Here is a 9,755-nt window from a genome sequence, read left to right on the forward strand (position 1 = left end):
ATTTTTTAAAAAAATCGAAGCATAACTGTGTGGGGCTTTTTCTTCTTATGTTCCAGTCATCAAATGCTACCACTGAGCAACTAAAACTTTTGCAGACGCTGTTCTGTGAGTACAGTGTCCAAACCAGAAAGTCAAGATGCCTCTTTGAGGATCGGTCTGAAAACAAAATACATGAAATCCAGGAGAGCTGGGATAGACAACGCCGTGAAGGCAGCGCGGAGAGCGTCAGGGAGCAGCTGCTGTTTCAACGCAGTGGGGACTTCACACCTGCGCCTGAGGGAACATTCACTGAATTTATGTTCATATATGTTCATATATTTATGATAATAAATATGTTCATATACTTATGTTCAAAATATGTTCATAATATAGTCATCTATTTAGGTCCATATTTTGTGGTTTCTGGAAGAGAATCTAATGTTCTTATTACCAAATAGTAGGTGAACTCACTACTTTGACAGAGACACTTCCCCAATCTCTCTTTTAATTCCTGTTCTCGGCAAGGCTTCTCCTGCAGTAACTCCTCGTCCTTCATCTTGACTTCTTGGCCCCCTGTATCCATCTCCCCGAGGGAGGGAGGCATGTGTTTGCTGATTGGTTCATTAGACCTCAGCTCAGGAAGGATTGATAGTCCATCTTGACATGAGAATGGGATCTGCACAGGCTTTAAGATGTTAGAAGAGGGACTTGCAGCCTCACAGTATTGCCTCTTGAAGGCCAGACCCACCATCCTTTCTTTTAGATAAATAATCGAGGTGCAACTGAGCCAAGCAACATGCTCTGTAAATCAGGTTGCTTCTAATCAATAGTCTAGTTCGTGCAGAATCCAAACCATCAGAAAGAACAGTAATAGTTTCAAACTCCAGAGCGATGGCAGCTGGTGTCAATAGTGGCACCCCGCAGGCATACCCTGAGCTGCTTGAGGGGAGGGCTGTGTCCTGTCCAGTTCTGCATCTTTAGAGTCGAGTGCTGGGCCTGGATACGCCCTCAGGGAGTATTGCTTACATTGAATTTCATTTCTGAGACTATGATGTCACTTCCAAGCCACAAAGTTCTATGAGATTGAATTATTTTTTGTTTAGTGTTAGACCTAGAATGTGTAATGAATTTTTACTGTCTGACGATTAGAGACTGTACAGCATATAGAATGACTTTTTTTATTAACCATTATTCTTGTGGAAGTACAATCTACTAAAGATTCAAACCTGAGATTTAAAAGAATTTTATTACATGAATTACCAAGAAAATCAAAGTCATAAAAATTTCCGTAATTGTTTTTAATCCACAACTCTCTCTTTTCCCAAGTAATTTATTTCTAAATGGAGGAAAATAAAATGACTTGACATTTTAATTATGGATCATTAAATGCATCAACAACACAGATTACTGACCAATTTGTTTCCATAGAGCCTTTTGATGCTTTAAATTTTGTCTTTTCTTTTTAACATTTATAACCTCAGATAATCCTGGATAGATCACTTTTATGATGATCACAGGCAGGTGTATTTGTTTTGGAAACACAACCAGCTTCCAAAGACTCAAGAACAGCCAATTTATTAATTTTTATTAGTAACCTGAGCAGAAACAAACAGAACAAATATTACGAGAACCAAAGGCCACACATTTTTAAAGAGTCAACTTTCACGGAGCCGTAAACCGATCGATAAAACTTCTCCAGGTTCTTTAATTTGGGACTGTATACATCATATGCAGAGAAAATTCACTTAAAAAGGACTCGTCGGCCTCGCGGTGGCTCAAGCCTGTAATCCCAGCACTTTGGGAGGACGAGGCGGGTGGATCACAAGGTCAGGAGATCGAGACCATCCTGGCTAACAGGGTGAAACCCCGTCTCTACTAAAAAATACAGAAAACTAGCCGGGCGCGGTGACGGGCGCCTGTAGTCCCAGCTACTCAGGAGGCTGAGGCAGGAGAATGGCGTGAACCCGGCAGGCGGAGCTTGCAGTGAGCTGAGATCCGGCCACTGCACTCCAGCCTGGGCGACAGAGCCAGACTCCGTCTCAAAAAAAAAAAAAAAAAAAAAAGAAAAAAAGAAATAGTAGACACACATCTAGAAAGGGAACTTGATTACCAGAAATAAACATTTACTATGAAGTGAGTGTAATTAAGGCAGTTGCTGATGGTGTAAAAATACACACATTGACTGATGTAATAGAATAGACAGCCCAGAAACAACCACACTCAGTTGTGAAGCTTCTATTTTTGACAGGAGTCACAGCACATCAGGGGGAAAAAGAGGAGCTATTCAACAAATGTAGCCAGGAAAAAGTGACTGTTCATTTGGAAAATACAGTGAACACGGATCCCAACTTTATACTACATACAAGGCAATTCCGAAAGGCCCTAGGACTTATGTGTCAAAAGCAAACTTTTTCAAACCTTTAGTAGAAAATATACGTGTGTTTCTATCCTTAGGGTAAGGAACACAGTTCTTAAAGAAGACTCAAAATGTGACAACCACAAAAAAAGAGCAAAACACTTGATTTTATGAAAATTAGAAATCCTGCTCATCATAAGACAGCACTAAGAAAGTGAAAACAGAAGCTATTAGCTGAAAGACAATATTCTCAATGCATTTAACCTGAAAGAATTCCTGTCAAAAATGCATCAAGAACTCCTAAAATCAATCAGCAAATGATAAACAATACAGTTTAAAAACTCCAGGCAAAAATCTGTCAGGCATTTCAGAGAAGAGGAAGCACAAACATCCTGTCAGGAAATTAAAAGGTTGTTAACCTTATTAGTAATCAGAGAAATGCAAATCAAAATTTCTGATTCAGTAGGTCTGGGGTGGGACTCAAGAATTAGCATTTCTAGTAAGTTCCATATTCTTAGATCCTACTGTATGGAGGCTAAATGGCGATAACTACGGCTTAGAGAATAGCTTTTAAGAATAAAAAGCTGGCCGGGCGCGGTGGCTCAAGCCTGTAATCCCAGCACTTTGGGAGGCCGAGACGGGCGGATCACGAGGTCAGGAGATCGAGACCATCCTGGGTAACACAGTGAAACCCCGTCTCTACTAAAAATACAAAAACTTAGCCGGCGAGGTGGCAGGCGCCTGTAGTCCCAGCTACTCGGGAGGCTGAGGCAGGAGAATGGCGTGAACCCGGGAGGCGGAGCTTGCAGTGAGCTGAGATCTAGCCACTGCACTCCAGCCTGGGTGACAGAGCGAGACTCCGTCTGAAAAAAAAAAAAAAAAAAAAAAAAAAAAGAATAAAAAGCTACCAAATCTAAACAATATATTGCTCAGGCTCACACACACACACATACACACCCTTGCTAAGACTGTATACTAAAAACATCAAGAGACCCTTAATGCCTGATTCAGGCTGGTGGCTACCTGTCTGAGTGGAGAAATAAAGCCAGAAGGGCATATAGACCTTAGTGGCCAGTGTTGAAGTTCTTGGGTTGAGTGGTGTGAATTTTGGTTTTCATTATATTACTAAAAACCAATTAGTAAATAAATGAAATAAAATGCAAGACCGCAGGAGAGTCAAGTATGGAGCAAGGATGAGAATATATCATAAATCAAGAATAATGATTCATTTAATTCTGTAAACTTGAATTCCATTAAAAACGTAAAACAAGATAGAATATATTGAGGCCAGAACTGAACTTGAATGGCAAGGAAAGAAGTTTTACAGCTCCTCAGAAGGCCATGGGAGAAACCACATTGATGTTTAAAGAGTACCATGAACAGTGCCCAGTAAAAGCTGAAAGGAAAATCGATGGAAGGCATTTGTGTCTTAGCCCAATCCACTGGCTGTCCACAGGCAGAGAGAGCAGCTAGAGGCCATGGTCACTTGGGTGGGTGGCTTTCTTCTTTCCTCGGTGGGACACATAAGTCAGGGTTGGATACAACGTGAAGGGATGGTGGGGAGGCAGCCCAGACATGAATCTCAGCTCCATCCTTTGGTGTTTGTGCCAACTTTATCACCTGTAAAATAGAAACAACAGTGCCTGTTTTCCTCCATCTGCCAGGTCATCGTGGGCATAAACTGAGACAGTGGATTGAGGTGGCTTTGCAAGCTGCAAAGCTAAGTAAACACCAATGCTCTTAATAAGAAGGAAGCAAAGCCCAAACAATTGCTTTAGCTATGCTGCCTTTTTATTCAGGTCTTCTTTGATCACTCTAGAGAAAATGGGATGCTCCAGTTCCTGCCTGCCCTCTCTCTATTAATTTACTTAATTTTGTGATTCTTCATAGTACTTCTTACGACCTGAAGCTGTTGTATATTGATTTGTTAGCTTACTCATTGTATGTCTGTTCCAGTAAAATATTAGTTTCAAGAGCACAAGAACTTAGTCAATCTTGCTCACTCCCTCATCTATGGGCACAGAACTGTACTTGACATATTGAAAGTTCTCTCTGGGCTGGGTGCAATGGCTCACCCTTGTAACAACAGCATTTTGGGAGGCCAAGGCAGGCGGATCATGAGGTCGGGAGATCGAGACCATCCTGGCCAACAAGGTGAAACCCCGTATCTACTAAAAAGACAAAAATTAGCTGGGCGTGGTGGTGCGTGCCTGTAGTCCCAGCTATGCAGGAGGCTGAGGCAGGAGAATCGCTTGAACCCAGGAGGTGGAGGTGGCAGTGAGCCGAGATCACATCACTATACTCCAGTCTGGCAACAGAGTGAGATTCTGTCTCAAAAAAAGAAAAAGAAAAAGAAAAAGAAAGTTCTTTCTGAGTATGGGTTGAATGAATGAGTGAAGAAATAAGTGGATGAGGGAATAAATGAATGAGTGAGTGACTGACTGAATTAGTGGGTAAATGACTGGATGAGTTAGCAAATGAGTGAATGAATGACTGGGTTAATGAGTAGATGAATGAATACATGAGTGGGTGAGTGAATGAATAAATGAGTAAATGAGTGGATGAGTAAATAAGTGAATGAGTGATTGAGTGAGTGAACAACTGGATGAGTAAATAAATGAATGAATGACTAAATGAGTGAATGAGGGAATAAATGAGTGAGTGAATGAATGAGTGAATAAATGAGTGGATGAATGAATAAGTAAATGAACAAGTGAGTGAACAAGTGGGTAAATGAGTGGATGAGAAATAAGTGAATGAGTGGGTAAGTGAATAAATAAATGAGTGTGTCAATGAATGAATGGGTAAATCAGTGGATAAGTGAATAAATGAATTAGCATGTGAATGAATGCATGAATGAGCAAATGAGTGGATGAGGGAATGAGTGAGTGAACGAATGTATTAGTAAATGAGTGGATGAGTGAATAAGTGAATGAATGATTGAACAAATGAATGAGTAAATGAGTGGATAAGTGAATGAATGAGTGAGTGAGTGAATGAATAAATGGATAAATGAGTGATGAGTGAATGAATAAGTAAATGAGTGGATGAGTGAATAAGTGAATGAGTGGATAAGTGAATAAATGAGTGAATGAGTGAATTGAGTGGGTAAATGAAAAAATGAGTAAATTAGAGGATGAATAACAAATGAATGAGTGAGCGAATGAATGGACAAATGAATAAATGAATGAGTGGATGAATGGATGAGCGAATGAATGAATGAGTGAGTAAACGAGTGGGTCAGTGAATGAATGAATGAGTAAATGCAACTACAGCCAGGCAGGGAGGAGTGTGCAACCAGGTACAGGAAGGAGGAGTTGGCATGAACTAGAAGACTCCACAGAGGGAGGCAGCCACACACCTGCCACCCAATGAGGCTGGGGCCAAAGTAAAGAACCCCCAGGCTGTGCCAAGGAAGGAGGATGCCCAATCTTCCCTGAAAGCCACAGAAGTGGCAAGTGGATGAGTGAATAAGTGAAGGAGTGACTGACTCAGTGAATGAGTGGATAAGTGAATAGATGAATGAGTGAGTGAGTGAACGAGTGGATGAGTAAATAAGTGAATGAGTGAGTGAGTGAATGAGTAAGTGAGTGAGTGAGTGAATGAGTGGATGAGTGAATAGATGAATGAGTGAGTGAGTGAACGAGTGGATGAGTAAATAAGTAAATGAGTGAGTGAGTGAATGAGTAAGTGAGTGAGTGAGTGAATGAGTGGATGAGTGAATAGATGAATGAGTGAGTGGATAAGTGAATAGATGAATGAGTGAGTGAATGAACGAGTGGATGAGCAAATAACTGAATGAGTGAGTGAGTGAACGATTGAATGAGTAAATAAGTGAATGGATGATTGAGTGAATGAGTGGATGAGTGAATAGATGAATGAGTGAGTGAGTGAACGAGTGAATGAATGAACATATGAATGGATGAGTGAGCAGATGGGAGGAGAACACGTGTCTGAGGAGCAAGGTTTGGCCCAGCAGCACCCTGGTCCTCTGGGGCTTTCAAGGAGGGGCTTTCTCACTGTTCCTGCAGCCCTCCTACATGTCCCAAGGGTACAGGGCCCCCTTTCAAGCCCTGGTCCAAGAGTGAACAAAAATCCCTCTTTATCCCATTTTAAGGCAGGTAACATCACCAAAACATTCAAAAAGGTTTACCGAAATTCAGGATAGACTCAGGGGCCCAGATACCAGAAAATATTTTGGGACCTGGGTTTTCAAACTCCAGGTTCTCTGGTGCTGGTGAACAGTCAGTCCCTTTAACATACCCCATTGAGAGAGTCTTACTGTAGCCCCAAAGGCTGGCACAATTTCACAAGCATCTTGCTAGGGGCCCTTATCATCTTGTTCCATATGGTGCTATCGTCTCAATGCTTGTCACCAAAGAGCTGCCCTAAAGAGCGTGATGCCTTTGATGATAAGACTACAGAAGAGGAAGTTTCTCCTGCATGATGTCTGAGAAGTCGTTCTTGATTCAGTTTCTGCTTGGACAGCTCACCCCTGTTCCCTAATTCTAGACACTGGAATGAGCATCTCTCTCCTCCAAGGGCAATGTCATTATAAACATGCAGTCACTCATTTCATTTTGGAGACAATTTTCCAGCTTTTGCTCAAATTTTTTGACCCATCTCAGGCCTAATCAGGAGTTGGATGCTCCTGAGCAGAGCCACGTAGCAAAGCAGAAGCCCTCAGGAGAGGAGCTCTGATACATCAACATTTAATCACTCCCACCCGCAAGTCCTTTTAAGGCAGTAGGTCTCGGATTTGCCACTTGAGGAGCTCTGAAATGTGCCCATGTCTGGACCCCACTCCTAAGGGTTATGATTTACCTGGTCTGCATGTGGCTTGGACATCACATTTTTAAAACTCCCTGAAAGATTCTAACAGCCTCCAAGATTGGGACCCACAGCTGTAGAGCTAGGAAGGACTTCCAGCTTTTCATTAAGAAACAGGATGACATGCAGTAGTGCTGGGAGAAGAAAGAGAGGCAAATCCATTCTGTTACACATTGAATTGTGTCCCCCCAAATCCATATGTTGAAGCCCTAACCCTCAGTAGCTCAGAGTGGGACCTTATTTGGAGACGGATTCTTTGCAGAAGTAACCAAGTTAAAGTGAGGTCATTGGGGCAGGTCTTATATGGCTACGTCCTCATAAGACAGAGCCATATGAGACAGATTAGGACAGAGACAGATACAGATGGAAGATGATGTAAAGAGACAGGGAGAAAATGGCACCTACAAGCCAAGCAAAGAGACCTCAGAAGAAACCAACACAGTAGATGCCTTCAGCTGGGCCTCCAGAGCTGTAAGATGCACACGTCTGTTGTTTAATACCCCAGCGTTTGTGTTTGTACAGCAGCCCCAGCCTGCTTAGGTACACTTACACCACCGTGGAATCCTGGTACCTAGAATGTGGCAGCACTTTAGAGTTCATCAGTGAATTTGGAGATCAGTACTCTGATCTTGCCTCTCCCTGCGAGGTCGGTGGGCTGTAGCTATCTTCATTCTTGGATGTTCAGAGAGCCTGTGCCTGAGGTAACGTGGGTAGTTGGTGTGAGGTTTGGGATCCAAGCCCAGGTCATCCCTCTCCAAGTCCCAGCTCTTTTCACTCCACTTACCTAGGAGTCTTTCTTGAGACCTGGAGGAAGGTGCTGGTGCATGAGATACACCAGGGAGAGGCAAGAAACAGAAGGGGAGGAGAGCAAGGCTGGGCTTCTGCAGATACATGTCACCCACTCTATGGCTCTCTCTGCTCAGGACCTTGATGAGAACCTGTGGGCTCCCACCATTGTTTGGAGCTATGTTCTAAGAAGCAGAGCCTGGAACTTTTGGGTCCCAATTAAAACCCAGTTGCTGGTGGTCCTCACCCCATCTGCTCCATAGCTCATCCCAGCAGCCCTTGCACAAACTGAGCCAACTTCCAGGGGACAGTCAAAGCACCCTGGTTCCTGAGGGGTGCCATGGGGTGAACACAGCCCGTGCCATGGAACTGCATTCCACGCTGGGAAATCTCTCCCTTTTCCTTAAGTAGAAGTCTAGAGTTTTCAACTACAATTCCCATCTCCCCAAGGGAGTGCTTCCTTACTTGGACACCTGCTTTCGGGTTTCTTCTCTGCTGGCCCTCCAGTCTCGGCAAAGCTGCTTCTTCAGAGGGCATGGGGCAGGGTGAATGCTGAGCAGCTGGAGCGGAACCTGGAGCCTAGCCGTTTCCCGTGCATTGTCACACTAACTGCCAATGTGTTACAAAGACACCTGTGCAGCTGACAGGGATTTGTTCAGTGTCTTTCACGCCTGTTTTGAAAATATATTTAATGAAAGGTTTTCATTTCATCCCAGATCCATTTATTGTAGCTCAGATTTTGAATGAAAGTGTGGACATAAATGATCCCCATCTTTCAGTGAGTTGCAAATCCCTTGTTTTGGAAGATGGTTGAATTGGCTCCAACTCCCTTTCTTAGGGACTTAAAGAGCTTAGCCGCATTTGTTCACGGGCTTCTTCCCTCAACTACTACTCTCCAAACTCTTACCTTCATCCCAAGGCTGTATTCCCCCTCCTTTTTGGGTTTCAAAACAAGAACCATAACTCTCTTCTGAGATTGCCTACTACCTTTAAGGACAACTATTTTCACAACAGGGAAAAAAGATGTAACGAGGTTATTCACTTTTGGAATATTTCATGCATAAGCAGAATGTGAATGGGGGAAGGTGGCACAGGCTGACCTTCATTCCTTTACACCCGATTAACCGCCCCCTCCCTTGCCCCACCCATGACGTTTGAACCTCAGGATTCCTCTGCAGGCTTCAGCCTGGTAATTGAGCTTGTAGTTGCCAGACAAAAAAATACACAGTGAGATCTTTGGAGATACTTATCTTCAGTCCCAGTTACGAGTGTGGTGGAAAGGCAGAGCCATGCAGTCCCAGAGTGGTACCTCTGCCCTAAGTCAGACCTTTTGGTTTTATCTGCTCAACATCCATTCCTTCTTAATTCCCCTCCTTCCATTTTATTACAAGGAGTCAATCTTCTCCACTGCATAGGCACCAAGATGGTACAGTAGGAATTTCGATTGTCACCAAGATTCAGCTGGTGCCACATTCCAAACTGAGATGAGAGACCATGATAACTTTATTTCTTACAAAGGGTTACAGCCTGCAAGGTGGCCATGCTGAAGGCTGGGAAGTAGCCATTGTTTTAATGTTGCTTATCTTGAGGGCAGTGCCTGTTTTACTGCTAAAGAAAAATAATATCCTTGTGGCAGTTAGAACACAGAGTACTCTGTAAGAGCAGGGTGTGTGACTTAACCCTTGCCTGGTATGGACTTAGGTCCTGTTTATAATTTGTTATCTTAGTGCCACAAAGAGTCTGTTCCATCAGTCCTGTGGTCTCTATTTTAACATTAGTGCTGGGCCATTGCTGTGTCTAATAT

General features: G+C 43.1%; 1 long non-coding RNA gene across 1 annotated transcript; it reads right to left on the minus strand.

The window, feature by feature from the left end:
• Nucleotides 1-3,627: 3,627 nt before the first annotated feature.
• On the minus strand, nt 3,628-8,569 carry LOC144340637 (uncharacterized). The gene is made up of 4 exons (XR_013416881.1): nt 8,417-8,569; nt 7,716-7,861; nt 7,160-7,299; nt 3,628-3,955 (listed from the first exon to the last, which is right to left on the minus strand). It is a non-coding gene; the product is annotated as an uncharacterized LOC144340637 (long non-coding RNA).
• Between the last annotated feature and the right edge of the window lie 1,186 nt (nt 8,570-9,755).

This window comes from Macaca mulatta, chromosome 4, assembly GCF_049350105.2.
Source record: "Macaca mulatta isolate MMU2019108-1 chromosome 4, T2T-MMU8v2.0, whole genome shotgun sequence".
Lineage (NCBI taxonomy): Eukaryota > Metazoa > Chordata > Mammalia > Primates > Cercopithecidae > Macaca > Macaca mulatta.